This window comes from Dermacentor albipictus, chromosome 1, assembly GCF_038994185.2.
Source record: "Dermacentor albipictus isolate Rhodes 1998 colony chromosome 1, USDA_Dalb.pri_finalv2, whole genome shotgun sequence".
NCBI classification, from domain to species: Eukaryota; Metazoa; Arthropoda; class Arachnida; order Ixodida; family Ixodidae; genus Dermacentor; species Dermacentor albipictus.
Genome location: NC_091821.1, coordinates 44,798,261 through 44,816,011, shown reverse-complemented (window position 1 = coordinate 44,816,011; position 17,751 = coordinate 44,798,261). Strand labels below are relative to the sequence as shown.

General features: G+C 45.7%; 1 protein-coding gene and 1 non-coding gene across 3 annotated transcripts in view; both read left to right on the top strand.

Moving 5' to 3' along the window:
• The window catches only part of raw, a 276,295-nt gene that overhangs the window by 64,658 nt on the left and 193,886 nt on the right, over positions 1–17,751 (top strand). The window lies entirely within an intron of this gene.
• Positions 10,235–10,309, top strand: TRNAS-GGA (transfer RNA serine (anticodon GGA)). Its single transcript has one exon. It is a non-coding gene; the product is annotated as a tRNA-Ser (tRNA).

Genomic DNA, 17,751 nt, shown 5'->3' with positions numbered 1-17,751 from the left:
GTTTGAGAGCTTTGACTGTCGTCAGCTTTCGCTGCCATTCCATGTTCACAGAGTGGAATGGTTGTCACATTTTTTATTAACTGCTTCGCAGTTGAAAAATTTGCCTTAATCCGGGGATTGAAACTGGGACCACTGGTTTTCTGGGGTGGTCGCTCTACTAGGTAGCTCTGCTGAAATAGGTTTGAAAACAGCCTGTACGAACGCCTTTTATGGGCGTGATTTCAGTTTCAGTGTACTAGGAACTCGCCAAGCCTGATTTCGCTTACATGCGTTGGTCCGACGAGAAGCGGCGCTTGCGGAATGACATGGACGTTGGAAAGTTTAGTGCAATACAGTTGTCCTTCAAGCTTCATTGAATAACGCATTACATATAAAATCACCTCATCAGGTTTAGTTGATTAGGATATACGTAAGACCGATACTAACGCTGCTAACGCGGCACTTTCCGAAAATGGCTTTGCTGTTCTTATTCGGCAGGTTTCACCTTTATTGGAGAAGCTTCCCTGGAGATTAATGGTGCGTGTTGGAGTGTGCGGCTTTTGAATTTGGCCACTGACTGGCCCCACGGGACATTCATTCATTCATTCATTCATTCATTCATTCATTCATTCATTCATTCAGTTGAGATAGTATGCTCAGAAAGTCTCCCATTGACTTATGAACACAAGTAAACGACGGAAGATGGTGCGCCTTCACTCATAATTTTACCATGTGCACGATCTATGACATATGTCGCTCCTAATCATTTCAGCCATTCATGTATGGCTCATTTGTAAAGCTCTGTTGCGAGGACCCAGCATGGAATGTTTCCTGGTGTGATCGTGTGACTTGATCGTGTTGCGTGCACACACACACACACACACACACACACACACACACACACACACACACACACACACACACACACACACACACACACACACGCACACGCGCACGCGCACGCGCGCGCACACACACACACACACACACACACACACACACACACACACACGCACACGCACACGCACACGCACACGCACACACACACACACACACACACACACACACACAAATGTCAGTGAATGGCGTTATTTTTTTTTCTCATAACACTCCGAAAGGCCCTCGAAAGGGTATTTATATGGGCGGGAGGTGGTGCAGAAGAAATTAGGTGAGCTATATGGGATACAGAAATTACACAATAAAACGCATTACATAAATTCCAGTTACAGTTCAATTTGTGCAATTTTAACCTATTCACCTCCACAGATTATATTACACACATCGTGGCCTTACGAATTGCACCGTTATGCAGTTGCTCTATTCCCCATCTGCGTTTTTTTTTTAAGTATGCGCCAAGACCTTCGCACTACTTCGACGCACCTGCATTCAGCGCTCACCGAAATGGCGGCCATCAAGAGCAGGCACTGCATCAGCGACCGTGTGCTGAGTAGCGGAACGCATCAGACGACGCCGATCAACTGCTGGCGAAGCCACGGCTCGGTTTTCTATAGGCGTCGCTCGACTCCTGTCGCGTGTACTGAGAATTCGGTCGCCACTTACGCAAGTACAGCAATCAATGACTCTTCCCCCGTCATTTTCATTTCCTCGCAATTTCCTTCACGCGTGCGCCCTCGCGGCTGATTGCGTTCGGCGCACAGGATTCGCGTACACCACTCGCTCAGGCATTGTCCAAAGGCGCGCGAGACAGAGACAACTCGCAATTTGCATCGCAGCGACGGCAGCCGATGCCAACGCGCCCCCGTCCTTGGGCGACTCCCCATAACACACGGTGCGGTTACAGCCTTCCGCGTTATCAGGAAGGGCTTGCCCAAGCGCCGCGAGAAGCTCTGCCGCTCCCTTTCGCCGGTGTTTCACGTAGGCGAACGTGCCTCTGTTCACGGGCGCTTGAAACTGACTGAGTAGCTGTCGGAAGTAGGACGGACCACGGTTGTCCTTCACGGTTTATCAGAATTGACAATGGAGAACCAGCACGCGGTAATTGGAAACGCGTGACGCTCATGAAAGGATGAAATTAGCTGCGCTGAAGGTAATATGTGTCAAGCCTGATGTTGCTGCTTGTTGTGCAAGCAAATGGTGACTAGCGGTGTGCCTGTTCTTACGATTTATATGTGAGCGAATACGCGACCGAGTGCCATGCTTAGTGGACCTCTCCATTACGGCGTCTGTCATGACCCTTGTGTTGCTCTCGGACGCTGGAACTGAACCCGTGTAAACACGAACATCTTTTTTTTTCTCTCCTAAGAGAGTCCGCTTACGCAATATATATTCACAAATTCAATGCAGCATCAAAAAAGGTCATGCAACCTCTTTCAGGCCTCTAAGCTGTGACAGGGCTGAGGACATATCTGGGTGAGAGAAGAGGTGGGGCTTGCACAAATGAACCGGCGTGCTCGCGGTATACCACTTTGATTTGAACTCACCAATTGGTGTGCATGACACTAATGCACTTTTTGTCGCTGTTTGGTGCTTCGGAAGAAAAGAAGAAAATGCAGATCCCACGCACTGTGAGAATCAATCTTATGCGAATTATTTTGCAGGTACCTGGCTATCTAGCCTTCTTCGGGGTTGTGTATGCGGGACCCGCTGGCCTTGTCAACCTGTGGAACTGACAGCTTTTTCTGCTTGGCTCTATAGCGTCGTGTACCTTCTACAATGATGCGAATAAGCATTATTATTATTATTATTATTATTATTATTATTATTATTATTATTATTATTATTATTATTATTATTATTATTATTATTATTATTAGGTGTTACCAAATGGCGCAACACACTCCGTAGTAGGGTTCTTAAGTCAATGAAATGAAACGGCAAGGCGACGCAAGGAGGACAACGATTGCATGACAACGACGGTGATGGTATGACATCGACGACGACCGCGTGAAGACAATGGCATGGTAACGACGACATTGGCGGTGACAAACACGATATCATGAGTGATGTATTAATGCGAAATCCCTATATGTTCCATGAAGCAGAAAATCCGGCGTGATCAAGCGATGGCACCAAAAGTCATCATCATTAGTGACGTCATCAGTGTCTTGTATGGCGTCAGTAGTAATACAGAGGATAGTAAATTGCATGCGTCTTTTATGACGTCAACAGTAGTACAGAATATAGTGAATGATATAGCAACGCTATTTAGCAGTAAATGTGGGTAATTAACGTGAATTAAAGTTAATGTCCTAAACCGGATCGTTTATATTTTAACTAGCCGACACCAGTTTGTTTCTGCCAATGGATCTTGTTCTGCACAAACCCGTGTAAAGTCTGGTGTGCCGCTAGGTTCTGTGCTTCCTTATTTAAATTAATGACATAAGCAGCAACCTTACTTCTACTATTAGACTATTTGCGTACGACTGTGTTATTTACAGAAAGATCACTGATCCTTTTGATACTAATGCCTCACAATCCGATCTTGACGAAATCGCTATGCGGTGACAGATGGAGATTAATGTTTCCAAAACAAAATTGGTCACATTTATCACGGCTAAACTCACTGTGTTCTCCTTCTATTCTATCAATAAGTGGCCATTGAGAAAGTTCCTGCAGTGAAATACTTAGGCATTCATATTTCTTCAGACCTGACATGGCATAAACACAGTGACTATATCACCACCAAAGCGTCGAAGACCCTGTGTTTTTTTAGGCGCCACTTGCGCAAATCAGGAAACCAAACTATTAGCATACATAACTTTAGTGAGATCGCAACTAGAATACGCCGCCATCATATGGAACCCGCGTCAAGCACGTTGCCCGGAAACTCGAATGCCTACAGAATAAGGCCGCTAGGTTTATCACAAGCAAGTGCTCTCGCTACTCCAGCATTACTGATATCAAATCGCGTCTGCACTTACGTTCACTGGAAATGCGAAGGCTTGGTTAGCCTGTTATCTCACTTTCACCGACTTTATAATACAATCCTTCGCCATTCGGAGAATCTCATATCAAGCCGGACCATCGCATCTTTCCCCGATTAGACCACAGCTTTAAAGTACAACCAAAGATCACTCGTACCAAAGTAATGCGTCATTCGCCATTGTCCCTTGCCATTTACCATTAGAATAAGCTATCTTCGGAAATCGTTTCTGTAAACAACCACGACGCTTTTGTTAGCAAACTGAAGTGCTTATTGAGTGCCGACTGTTAGAATTGTATTATTATCTGTTCTTGTCACTGCCATTGTAGTTTTACTTTTTCCAGTATGTTCTCAGTGTTTGCAGTGTATATGTCGCTATGTTGTATCATGTTCTCAGCAAATGGCGCTCGTTTTGCTTCTATATTTTCATTATTTATTCACTGTGACATGTTATGTAATGTTATGTAACCCCCTATGTAATGGCTGTAAAAAGACCTTTAGGATACATGAATTAAAAAAAATTACACTAAAGTGAATTAAAGTTAGAACAAGTTAGAGTAAGGTGACTTAAGGTGGAGTAAAGTGAATTAAGACGAAGTGAATGAAGGCGAATTAAAGTAGATTAAGGGTGTCGATTAAGGTTGGTACAGATTAGAGCAAGGTGGATTAAGGTAGAGTTGTGAAGGGCACGTGACAATGTATGACGCCACGTATCAGGGACATAACCAATTAGAGAAGTCATGATGCTTTCGCATTCAAATCACGTAAGGATACTCAAGTGACTGTCAATGTCTGTGCTCCGACGAACAAACGTTACAAGCTGTACCGTTACAACCGGGAGATAAACTGTGCCGATTCCGAACGCCGGGAATTTTCACATAGCGTCTCAAAGTGCTATAGCTGTGCCTAGAGATTGGGGGAGGGGGATGAACTGGCGCGCTCTCCCTTTTATTAGCAAATCGTTCCTAGGTGACGTGACACACGGGTGAATCGTCTCAAAGCGCTAGTTAGCGGAATGGCACTATCAAGGGCAGGAGTGTGGTAAGGTTGTTATTCCTTCATTGCAGGTATGGTTCTGTGACCTAAGGGACAGGGCGCCCGGCTATGGCGTTGGCGGATCCTTGTTTCAATATATATATATATATATATATATATATATATATATATATATATATATATATATATATATATATATATATATATATATATATATATATATAGGGGTAACATGTAATATTGCCGGGAAAGTGTTTCGGCGAAGTTATACTTGACACAGTATAGTATTTCGCTCACTACTCACTAACGACATACCCCCGCACCCATCTTGCAATCCGCAACGGAGAGCACTAAGCTTGTGGGATATCAATGTATTCATGGCGTAAAGGATCGTGTACTCACGTATGTGGCTGCAACCGACACGAACTTTCCAGCTGTGCTTTTACGTCCGTTGCACAAGGCGTCGCTGACTCCTGCAATGATGCGGAAGGACGAATGACGCTCCATTCACCTTTACTTGAGTCCCGGCCCGTATACAAACGAACCGTGTTTCTCTCGAGCAACGTACTTGTCATTACCGGTAAGAAGTGCATTACGTATTCACGACCCAATCAATAATATAGAGGAACAGCGCGGAAAACCGACGAAGACGAAGAGTGGTACACAGAAGGCACATACAGCGTTTCGTGACGCGCCTCGTCTTCGTCGGTTTCTGCACTCATCCCCTGTGCGATGGACAATCAACGAGCCCAACTGGAAACCCAATCAAAAAACTTATTTTCATCATCATCATCATCATCATCATCATCATCATCGTTTATTATGCACTTTAAAAGGCCCTTGCGGGTATTTCGTTCGAAAAGTGTTGGCGTACATCAGTCATATCTCAGTTTTCACAGAAATTAAACATTAATAATAAAGCTTTTATCCAGTAAATCATCCAATTAACAATAAATAAAATGAAAATCATTACACATAATAAGCGCTGGCATGTTGGATAAACTTAATGGGTTGACAACATTCGATAAATGTTGACATGCATCATACATATTGAGTTGTTGCAAGAAGGATACATCAATATAAAAGCTATGACGCAGTAAATCATACAATTAGCAACAAGTAAATGAATGGTAAGAAGGATAGAGTGGTTAGTGCATCTGTTTCGTTGACATCTCTCGAACTTTTTTTTATTTAGTCCATTGACAATGAGATCAGGCAAGCGATTCCATGATTCAATCGTAGAGGGTAGGAATGATTGAAAGCCTTAGTGGATCCATGCAAGCATTGAATACCGAGATTGTTAAAAAGACGGTGCGGAGACCGAGCAGGGGGCAATAGAAGTGTTCATCGTAAATGAGGGAAACTGTAATATAGCCTGTGGAAAAGACATAGCCTGCACGATATTGTATGGGTACCAGAGCATTAATTAGATAAGTATGATTGGGGGACCAGATGGTAGACGCGTGCTCGAACTCTGTGCGCACGAAGATTTCGTAAGCAAGTTTGCGGACATACGGTGGACATAGCGCAAGGGGTCTGCTCAAAAAGCCAAGTGTTTTTGCTGAGTCAGTGGCTATTTTTAACACGTCATCACTCCAGTTAAGTGAGCTTGTTATTTTGACACCGAGATACCGATACGAGTCTACTTGTTCAGTTGCTAAAGAATTAAGGTAATACTTATAGCTGAGGTTAGAGCACTTCCGAGATGTCCGCGAGAAGTTGCATTTCGACGTGTTTAGTTCCATCTGCCAGCGAGAGCACCACGTAGTTATTGCATTAAGGTCATTTTGCAGTAAATATTTGCGAAAAGGCGGACACGAGAAGAAAGGCTGACTGGAAGATCGGTAATGAAGATGATAAAAAGGAGGGGGCCAAGAACTGACCCTCGCGGGACACCAGATATAACGTTAGTCGCACTAGACACATGACTACAAGAACTGACCCTCGCGGGACACCGGATATAACGTTAGTCGCACTAGACACATGACTACCCACTGCTGTGAATTGCCTGCGATTGAAGAGAGAGCTCTGAATCCAAGATAAAACTAAGGGGTCGAGGTAGATGCAATGCAAGTTTACTAAGTTTACTCATTAAGTGACGATGCGCAACCCCATCGAAGGCTCTCGAGAAGTCTAGATATATGACATCGATCTGCAGAAGGGAATCTATATTCAAGTGCAAGTCGGTTGTGAACTCGAATAGCTGGGTTTCGCAAGACAGGCCTGCGTGAAAGCTGTGCTGTTTTGGGAAAAAGAAAGAGCGGCGATCAAGGGGACTGGCCAGATGCGAATAGATAATGTACGCCATTAATTTACAAGCAATACAGGTTAGAGATATGGGCCGGTAAATTTGAAGCGTCAGACCAGATTTCCCGATTTAAAAACAGGGAAGACTCTGCTTAGGCTCCAATCGTTACGAATGGTGCTGCTAGCGAGAAACTGCGTGAAGATTAACTGTAGTATTTCGCTAGAAATTACTTTTGTAGCTTTAATAAATTTGGCTAGTATATTATCCGGTCCCGGGGCCCTAGAAATGTTAAGGTTGTCTATCAACTTCGAAATTCCTTCCACTGAAATGATAATGAGGAGCGCTTGGTAGCAATTACAGTCCGGCCAAACAGGAATATTGCTAGAGCGTTCAGGCGTGAAAACAGAAGAAAATAAATTATTCATGACCTCGAGGCGCTGATCGACAGGGACTTGTGACCCGTCTTCTTTAAGCAAGCATATGTTGTGGGACGGATGGGACTTCGAAAATAGTAGGTTCCAGATTTTTTTTCCTTTATTACTTTGCAGAATAACTTGCATATCTTGGTGATAAAACTTTTTTTTTTAATTTCGTAGTGTGCTACAATACTGTCAGAGACATGTGAAGTACTTCTTTACATTTCAGAGGGCTGTTCGCTAGGTTTTCTTTTCGAAATAATCGCTTTTTCTTCCTTGATAGTTATCTTAGAAAATTTCAGAACCAAGGCTTGTTCGCATCACCACGAATGCGAAGAAGCGGAACGTAGGATTCTAGTAAGCAATTACTCTTGTGCTTAAATAGAAGCCATTTCTAGTCAACTGTTCCTATGGCAAAGAACCTACTAAAATGTAATAGGAATTTCTGTAGTTCTCTATTAATTTTTGTAAAATTTGCCTTTTTATAATCCCGAATGTACTTGGTTGATAGTTGACGGGCAGGAATAGGGACGGATAGGTGAAATAATAGCATTTTGTGGTTGCTTAGACCATCAATACATTTCAGTGACTTAATCAGTTCGGGATTAGTCACAAGCACAAGATCGAATGTATTTTGGCCGCGAGTTGCCATTTATGCTGACTAGACAAAATAAAACATCAGCCTCAAGTCAAGGAAGTATCTTGAGAGGCTGGAGTGCGCAATTAAGTTGTTCCATCTAATATCAGGGAAACTTGAATCTGAGCAAGCAATATAGTTAGCTCGTGGGAAACTGGAATTTAGGTCAAGTAGGACTGAGTACAGTTCACCAGCGAATGAAATGCTGCAATCTGGTGCACGATAACAAGCCGACACTATGTTAGTGCTTGAAACAAGTGATACACTAATACATATAATCTCATTATTACACTTTATATTCAGAGGCATAGAAGACAGACTGGATTTAACAAGCACTAAAGCCCCTCCTCCCCGACGCCCTACCCTGTTAAGCTTATGAATCGAGTAAGATACGTTATTGTTTAGTAGCTCATTATTTTCCACGTCAGAAGCAAACCACGATTCTGTGACAATGGTTACGTCAGGGTCGTTGTCTTCCAAAATGGGTTACACAGTTTGCTTTTTAGCTAGACTACTTCACATGTTTGCCATCAAAATTTTTAAAGGATGATATTAAGGAGCAGTCTTCAAGAATTGACAGGGCCGAGAGGGGGAGGGATTGAAGTCTAATTGAAGTCATCCATCGGCTGTATGGTAGTGAAGGCTACACATATAATACAGTATAAAACAAACCCGAAAAGGGTGGGGGGGGGGGTTGCGTGATATTCCATCACGCACACCTGCTATCGTGAACTATTTCTCAGAACGCCATGTGACTACATTCTTCAATTCATGGAGTTGACGTCATTACAGCGATAAAACCGATTTCTGGGTCAACTGATCGAAAGAGCTTTGTGTTGGATGGATAGATGGGCGTTGTGAGACATCGTACACTTATTAATGGATTTCATAGAGCAGTATAAGATTACTAGAGTTCATAACTCACTTGTGTCTGATTATACTCTTGTTTGTACAGAGGGTTAGGTAAATTAGGTGGCGCTCTTTGGCCAGAACTGGCCTTGCGCCATTTAAAACCCAATGATCAATCAAATTCAATTCTGAGGTTTTACGGGCCAAAACTACGATTCGATTATGAAGTGCCCGGTAGTGGGGGGCCGAATTCATTTTGGCCACTTGAGGTTCTTGAACGTACGCACGCGTTTCTACATTTCACCCCCATTGAAATGCGGCCACTGTGGCCGGGATTTAACTCGAGCTCGTAATTGTCCTCGCATGCTTTATTTTCTCTTTAATCTGTCTAGGTATACTAACCACACTGATCTTAAGAGGTTGCAATTTATGGCAAGCAGAATCAAATACAAAATCCCTAAACATGCAATCAATAAGTGGTGAACGATCATCATTGGTAAAAAATAAGAGCTGCTTTACATGAGTAGTCTTTTTTTAAGCTATGGTGAGCCCGAGGAAAGGATTATTTTCAAGACAACTTAAAAGGTGCAGAGGGTGTGCTCAAGGAATTTGCATAATATTTGCTATGGATATTGGTCTGTAATTGCTATGATAGATAAGGTGACCAGATTTGTGGTACGAGACGACCTTCTCACCCTTCCAGTCATTCGGGAAAGCTCGGGAATCCAGGGAATGGCAAAATGGCTTGGGCTGGATTGGAGCAGAACAAGCTTCATTAGGTGAGTTCTAGAAATAGGAAACCCAAAGTTAGGGAACGCTATCACCCAGGCGTACAAAAGAGCGTAAAGAGAGTACAAAAGAATGCAAAAGGCGTACTAACGAGTTTCGGTGTTTGGGTGCGCAAAGCCGATTTGGGGCGCTATTTCTAAAGCTCCCTATCATTTTTTGAAAACTTTCGGCTGATGCCGCCTTTACCAGGAGTACAACGCACCTTCAGTGGTTGTGGTGGTAGGGGTGTTGCTTCAGGCGGGGTTAACCTGTAAAGCTTTTCTTCCTTAGTTACGAAGATATTTCGTCATGTGTCCATCAATTGAGTCCCTCGCAAAAATGTTAACACAAAACGCGAGATCTCCTTGCGCTTTATTCTCGGTCCATTCGGGAAACTTGTTCTGCGCACGCACGAGGAAGCCCTCTTCTTCTCGTGAGAAAGACTGCACGTGCTAGCCGCCTGGTTAGCTCAGATGGTAGAGCGGCTGCCCCGGAAAGGCGGTGGTCCCGGGTTCGAGTCCCGGACCAGGGCGAATTTTTCTTCAACTATGAGGCTTTTCTTTAGAGGAACCCGTATGGGTTTCCTTTGTAGCAATTGCTACGAACGGGTGGATGTCTGATTTTTCCTTTATTTATTACTTCTATCCACCTTGCGGGTTTCCGCAGAACTCCTACGTCAATCAGAAAGACTTCAACACAGAAGCGCTTGCAGTACAATATTGACACATGGATTTGTTTGTCTTTTTCGGGTGAGCGCTTTTCCCCGTCTAACAAATGTTATCGCTCAGCGCTGGACGCGCCCGCATATCGGAAGTTTCTGGAATGTTATCGATTGTTCTATCCGCTGTCTGTTGTCACCGGACCTTGTGTAATCTGATCGCATGTATGCTCGACGCGAAGGGTGTAGATCTTTCTGGAAGACACGCGGGCACCAGCGATTACTCTGGACCATTCGATGGCTCGTGTATAAAAGCCGACGTGCTTGACCGGCAGATCAGATTACTCAAGGTTCGGTGACAACAGACAGCTGATAGAACCATCGATAACATTCCCGAAACTTCCGATACATGCAGGTGCGTCCCGCGCTGAGCGATAACATTTGTTAGACGGTGAAAAACGCTCACCCGAAAAATATAAACTATTTCACGTGTCAATATTAAGTGCTCCGTGTTGTCCACTTAGTTACACTCAGTGCAACATAGAGGAGCAGCATGCCCGACCTTAAAGGAAAACGGACATAATTTTCTTGTCCTGTTTTTGTTTCTTTTATTCAATAGCTGTCCACCCAGTAATTACACTATGGAGCCTGAGTTCCACGAGTGCGCAACATATAATTAATTACTTCACCTATTAGTGCGACCTGTTCAAAACATGCGAACGTGAAAAAAGGAGGCTATTCACGTCTCTGAAACCTGATATAACGGACTAGCGGTACCATTTCGACCTCCAGCTTTGCGGCGCGACGGCAGCGACGCCCGCTACCCTAGCGGCGAAAAGTTACAACGGTGGTCGTCCTTGCATCGACTCTCGCTTGCACGTGCAGTAAACGTGCCTCTCGCTGTTATTTTTTGTCTTGTGGCTCTCAAGATGGCTGCCGGTCTTTTGCCAACGTGGAGAGTAGGCTCATATAATACTGTTGCGTCGCGAACTACTGCAACAGTCGACAGTAAGGACCGAAGACTCGCGCGATCTCATTCTTTCCCAGGCAAGGTGCACGAGGAACACAGCCAGTGCACACGTTCAACTAGAGATGCATCCTTTGCCGTGGTAACATTTCCGTACGTTGTGCGACAGGTAGAACCATTGCAGTCGTTAGTTGCCCCGCCGCAAAGAAACAAAAGTGCAAGCAATACATTCGCGAATTAAAGTTAATAATTAATTGTGGGGTTTTTCCGTGCCAAAACCACGATCTGATCATGAAACACGCCGTAGTGGGGGACCCGGAAATTTGGACCCCCTGGGGTTGTTTAACGTGCACCTAAACCTAAGTAGCACGGGTGTTTTCGCATTTCGCCCCCATCGAAATGCGGCCGCCGTGGCCGGGATTCGACCCCGCGACCTCGTGCTTAGCAGCCCAACACCATTAGAGAACTAACTAGAGAACAACACTAGAGAACTACGGCGGGTAGCATTAAAATTGCCGTGGGTGTTTATGCCGACTTTACGCACGCACGTGTCGATAGACATCTGGCCACTTTGGTAAGTCCACCAAACCCAGGCGAGAATTGAAAGGCTGTGCTTGAGTTTGCGTGCGTGCGTGTGTGTTTATGCGTGTGCGTGTGTGCGTACCCGATACCAAAATTGTCAGCACTTGGAAGGATGGATAAGTGTTAGTCATGAAAGAAAAAAAAACAGCATGTTGGTGGTGACGTAACTTATGCATGAAGCGAAACAACAAATTATGTTTTCCTGCTTTTCTTTAGATCGGCCCATAAGTCCGTCCCGGACCAAGTTAGCTATAAAAGAAGTGTCGTAAGCGGTGCAGGTGCCGTTACATGGGCGTCATAATCATTCTATATGAATACGGTCATAATTCTGCATGCCGACACAAGATAGAATGGCAGCTGCACATGGCGCATAAAACGCCCGAATGCTGGGCGCCAAGTCTAGGTACAGAGAGAGAGAAAGAGAGCGCAAAGGGCAGAGTGGTTAACCAGGTACAGTGCAAACATATATGCATATGCCCTGCATTTAGAGCACGCAATAAATTAGAAACTGCGCAGCTTCTTCGGCTAAACACGAAGGAAAAAAACGTGCGCAGCTATAGTGGTGCAAGGCTGGCGTTCACAGCGGAGCTTGTGATCGCCTAACTTTTACGTGGCTTGCCTAAGTTGTTTATAGGTTTTTGCGAGGTTATGCTAAGTTTTCCTAAGTTGTTGGTAGGCTTGGCTAAGCCATTTTTTTTTTTGGTTTTGCGAGGTTATGGTAGGCTTGGCCAAGTTGTTTCTAGGTTTTGCGAGGTTATGCTAGGTTTTGCTAAGCTGATGTCTTGGCGGGCTTGACGCTGGAAGTTTTCGAGCAGTCGCAGAGCCGGAAGCGCTTTCTCGGCGACGTCGAGCGTTCAGGCGCCGACTCTCGCGTTTCCTGGACTGAAACTCGGGAACCTCGACTCGGCGTCCCTTCTTCTCAGCCGCAGCTTCGGCGCGGTGTTCCGGATCAGCTCGGCGGCGACGCATTGCTTCTCGCTTGGCATTACGACGCTCTTCCTGGTAAGCCGCTTCTTCTTCGGGCCTCCGGACTTTCTTCGGTCTTCCCGCGGCAGCAGAACGTACGCACGGAGCAGAGGAGGCGAGAGTGTGTGGCCGCGCCGGCTGCAGGGTTTTCAGATGGTCCCCCCCCCCCCCCCCCCCCCGCCCAAAATAGCCAAATTATCTCGAAATGCAGCCCAAAAACAGCCAGATTCAAATTTTTCGTGAGCGAGAAGTAGCCAAAAACATGTGCAGGTGCCTTATAGATGGGGTAAATGGTGTCGAAATCTCACCGCGTATTTCCGGCTGCAAAATTACCTACGCCGCATGCAACCGGTACAACACTGGCCTCAAGATCTGCGTTAAAGAATTCTAGTGAGAGCTGCCACTCAGACGTGGATTTGGACACCACTTATTGTGACTGTGAACCGAATGATTTCCTTGCCGACTTAATCGTAACGTTATCGGTATTTACTGAACCACGTTCGTAGCTAACTTTAATTCGCGCCACGCAACACCCGAAACATTTTTCTATAAGAGTCGGCCAAATATTGCCAGCTCCAACGTCGATGATCAGCTTCGGCTATTCACGATCGGGTGCCCAAGAAGCGGTCCGAGCTAAAGGCATTAAAATAAGGATGCCTTTTCTAAACTTGATTCATACAATAAACATGTTATTTTTCTCCTGCTATCTCTTTTTTTCTTTAATTTACTCAAATGCAGCTCGAAGCTGAGTTCGCAAATGCTGCCGCTTGGAGGCACACTGAAGAAAACTTGAAACCTTCTCGCGTATTTCTCGTGCGATGAAGCGGAAGTTGTGACTGCAATTCGCCTTTGAGTGGGAACAAACAGAATTACGTGCTGGCCCTTAAGAGAAGAGGTGAATTAAAATTTATGGTTTTAATTGCCACCTGGATTATGGCGCTGGCAATAACTCAGGTGGTATTACTAAAAGCGTATAACGGCGCAATATTTAAACAGGCATTCACTGGTAAGCTTCATTCAATATGAAAACGTGCACGCAAGTTTCTGTGAATCAGGCCCGAATGCACGTGTTGCCATATTTCCGAGGGGGGCTATGTACCTTACTTTCAGTGCGGACACTAGCGGACACATAAAATCGATATATATATATGGGTCGCCCATGGCTGTCGTGAAGTTAAGTAGGAAGTAAACTCATTTGTCTAACAAATTCAAGCGCTATACATCAGAATAGGAAGTCAGTAGAAGACTGTCCAGGATGTTTCAGCTAACTTTAGCCAGAGCTTAAAAGTATGCCGACGCACTCTAAGACGACGCGACCAAATGCATGTTGCTCACTTTTGAATGTAGTGTGTCATGCTATTTTCTGTAATTTGCTTCATTAGATAATAAGTGAAGGTTAATTAAACAACTTCTGAAGCAACAAACCTAGGAAAAAAATTTCAATGCAGAGCGGTTTGCGAAGCGTCCGAATAAACAGTTTCTGTATAGTGTTTTTCAGCTTACTGTGGATGCCCGTGAAATAAAAAGGAGAACACCACGGGACATGGACGCTTGCGCGTTGTGATTGCACTGCTCCCAAGCGATGCGCGCACAAACGAGCATAGCATTTAGCCGGGTGTATTGCATTAACTTCTACTGCTCACTTGGACCATATAGAACTGCAGAGTTGAAACGCGGCAGAAACTGTTCATCTGGCTGAAAATCTTTGCAGCAGTCCCCGCTCTCTGCCAGACCAAACTTAACTTGAGGGAGAGCTTGCAGTGTCTCATCCGACATGCGGTTTCTCAAATCATTCTTTGTCAACGAAACCTGGCTGAACACGCGTTAGACTGGTGCGTTCGAAAGAGGTTGCACAAGTAGGCACAAAGCGAGCTCAGGCAGCAGGGGGAACATTGGATTTCCGGCAATGTTTTTTTGCTTTCCTGATGTTTGTTGATGCTTGGTGAAAGCGCTGGAATGACGTATAAAGCTTAGAAGAACTTGTTGTTGGGCGAGTTGGTAGATATTAGCGAACATTGTTTAACTGCGCGAACAAACGAACCACAAAGACAGCAAGGGACAAGGACGGGCGCAGGCAACTAAAGTTTATTCCACAACGTCCACATATAAGTACACCCCCGACATACACGGCTATATCAGCTATAAGTATGGCAGCCATGACTTAACGACATCCTCCCAGCGCCAGCATTGCTAAAAACACAGCCTTCGAGATTGCCTACATATCTTTGTAGTAGCAATGAGCTTTGGGTTTTACGGCGGCCTTCCAGAATTTTATCAGTGTTGACCTGTCCTCGGGACTCGGAAGCCTTTAAGACAAAAATGGCCCAAATATAGCCAACTAGCCAACTAGGAATTTTCGATGCCAACCCGCATAAAAAGTAGCCCAATTTGGCTATTAATAGCCCAATGTGGCAACCCTGGCCGGCTGTTCCGAGCGTTTACTCTCCTGTGACGTCAGGACTCCGCCCTACGCATGTGGGGTGCGAGGAGGTTACGTGGCTCGGTCCTCTCGCAGGTGGTTGCTAGGCAACGCAAGGCGGCGCACATCTGGGCTGATTTTTCTGGTAACGCTCCACGGCGGAACTGAAGCTTAAACAGCTCCGCTGTTAAAAAAGTTCGGCAGGTGTTACACGCTTGTAACACAAGGAGGCGAAAGCCTGCTGCACATTTGGAAATACATGAAGTTATACAATCGTGGTTAGACCTCCTTGTGTGACATATTGGTAATGCATTAAGTTATACAATCGGGGCTAGACTTCTTGCAAGACATACCGAACCACAATGGGAAGTACTCGTGTGGCACTAAGGCGACCTCCTCTCGAAGGCGCAGCGGCACGCGCTTCTCCCGCAGTGGCGTACTTGCGCGGCCGTCCTCGCGATCCGCAAGAGCGTGCACGCTGCTACATCGCTCGCCACCGACAACCGCCGCCACTCCGACTCTGACGTCGATGCGCAGAGCGCGCGCGCCCGCTTTTCTGCGCAACACCCGACTCCACAGCAATGACTAAACTTAACATTCGGCAGACATTTAAGACTGCTTACGTGCGGGAATGTGAAAGCATTATACCGTTTGTAGACCTCGTAACGTCATCAACGCGCTCATTTTATGCACTCATGACGTGGCGCCACCTCCTCCGCACCGTCACGTGCGCCGCCCAGTCACGCACGCAAAGGTCAGCGAGATGACTGCGACGTGACGTGTGCAATCAGGCAAGCACTAGGCACACATTTGTAAGCCAGAACCATGCATGGGACGTGGCTTCAGGGAAGCGTACTCGTCTCGCACTCCGGACGCCCGGTTTGATTCTCATCCAGACCGAAATGTACCGAATTTCCTTTTCAAAGCCACTAATTTACTGTGCTTTCAGAGACCTCCCTGAGAAATGTGACGTCAATCCGAGCATTTTTGACGTGTTTTCACTCTTGCCGCGTCGGCCATTTTTCGTCATGGCGCAGTTTCGCCAAGGACACCGCCAACATAGCCACATAAGGCTTTCGCCTTTAAAAAAAAAAACGCTTCCTTGTGAGACAACTCTGAGCAGACAGCGCTGAAGCGGCGAACGACTGTTGTCTCGGTCACATACGTTAAAGAACGACGCACTTTGAGATTCATGGCTAAACGAACACTCGCCAACAGCAACAACAACAACAAGAAATGAATAAAAGAATTTTAACGTTCGGCGGCTCAATACGGGTGCCTTGTTCAGAATGAACGAAGTGCATGGCGACCATTGTTATATATAAGTGCCGAATGACGCAATGCGTTTGCTTATTTCTGAGGGAGGGGCCCCATGTCTCGTTTATCGTGCGCGCGGTAGATTGTATGCAAAATGATCAAAGAAGCAGGTGAGAGGTTAATTACCTCTCTTTTTCGGGAGTAGAAGCCAACTGCCAAATAATGTCGTGACCTGCTTTTTTTCTTTATGCTCCGTCAGGGCGTTTGACACAATGTGCCCTTTGGCTACATCATTCCGTTATTGTATCCTTACTTTTAATCAGCGTTTTCTTTCTTTCTTTTTCTCTCTTTTTTTTTCGTTGGCGAGCGTACGTTTTTCTTCAGCCATGTTCTTCCCCCGCCTGACGAGTTTTCGTCAAACCCTCGATTACTTCGAGATTGACGTTGCTGACAATGAGATCAGTTCCTGGTAAACCAGTTTATTCGCTTTCACGTATGCAGCATCGTTGTCCACGACCTGCTTAATGCCGTACACAAAAACCTTTCAATAGGTAAAAGTTTGGTGAATCCGTCTGTGGACGACACGCCATGCGTTTGAACAGCCGCGCACGTGTGGAGAACGGCGCCCGTGTTTCGCCGCGAGACACGCGTCAACGCGCCGGCAGCGTGTAGCCGAGCGTGAGGGCTCGAACAAGCACGACCGCAACTTGATTTGGCCGCCCAAGGCCATGATTTCTTCGCACTCACAAACTCTGCGCGGGGCAACATGTCCATCATGCCGATACGGAAACAGTAGGCGTTCGTAAGAGCGACGCCCAGCCACAAGCGACGCAATAAAGTTGCGTCGCATCCAGGTGGACCAGGCGGTATTTTCTAAGCTGCCATAAAGGGATCAATAGAGTGCAGTCGCGAGTTGGCAGGTTGCGGCGAATTTCAATATTTTAATGCATTGCGACGAGCAGGTACCCGAGGTGGCCGCGCTGAATCAGGCATTGACGATGATATATATAGGCTCACGCTGGACTTCTTTTGGGAGACCATTGACTCAACCGTCATCCGCGCAGAGGTCCACAAAAGCACTGCTGCACTTTTTGAAGACGACTGGGCTCTGTGAAGGCCTTTGACT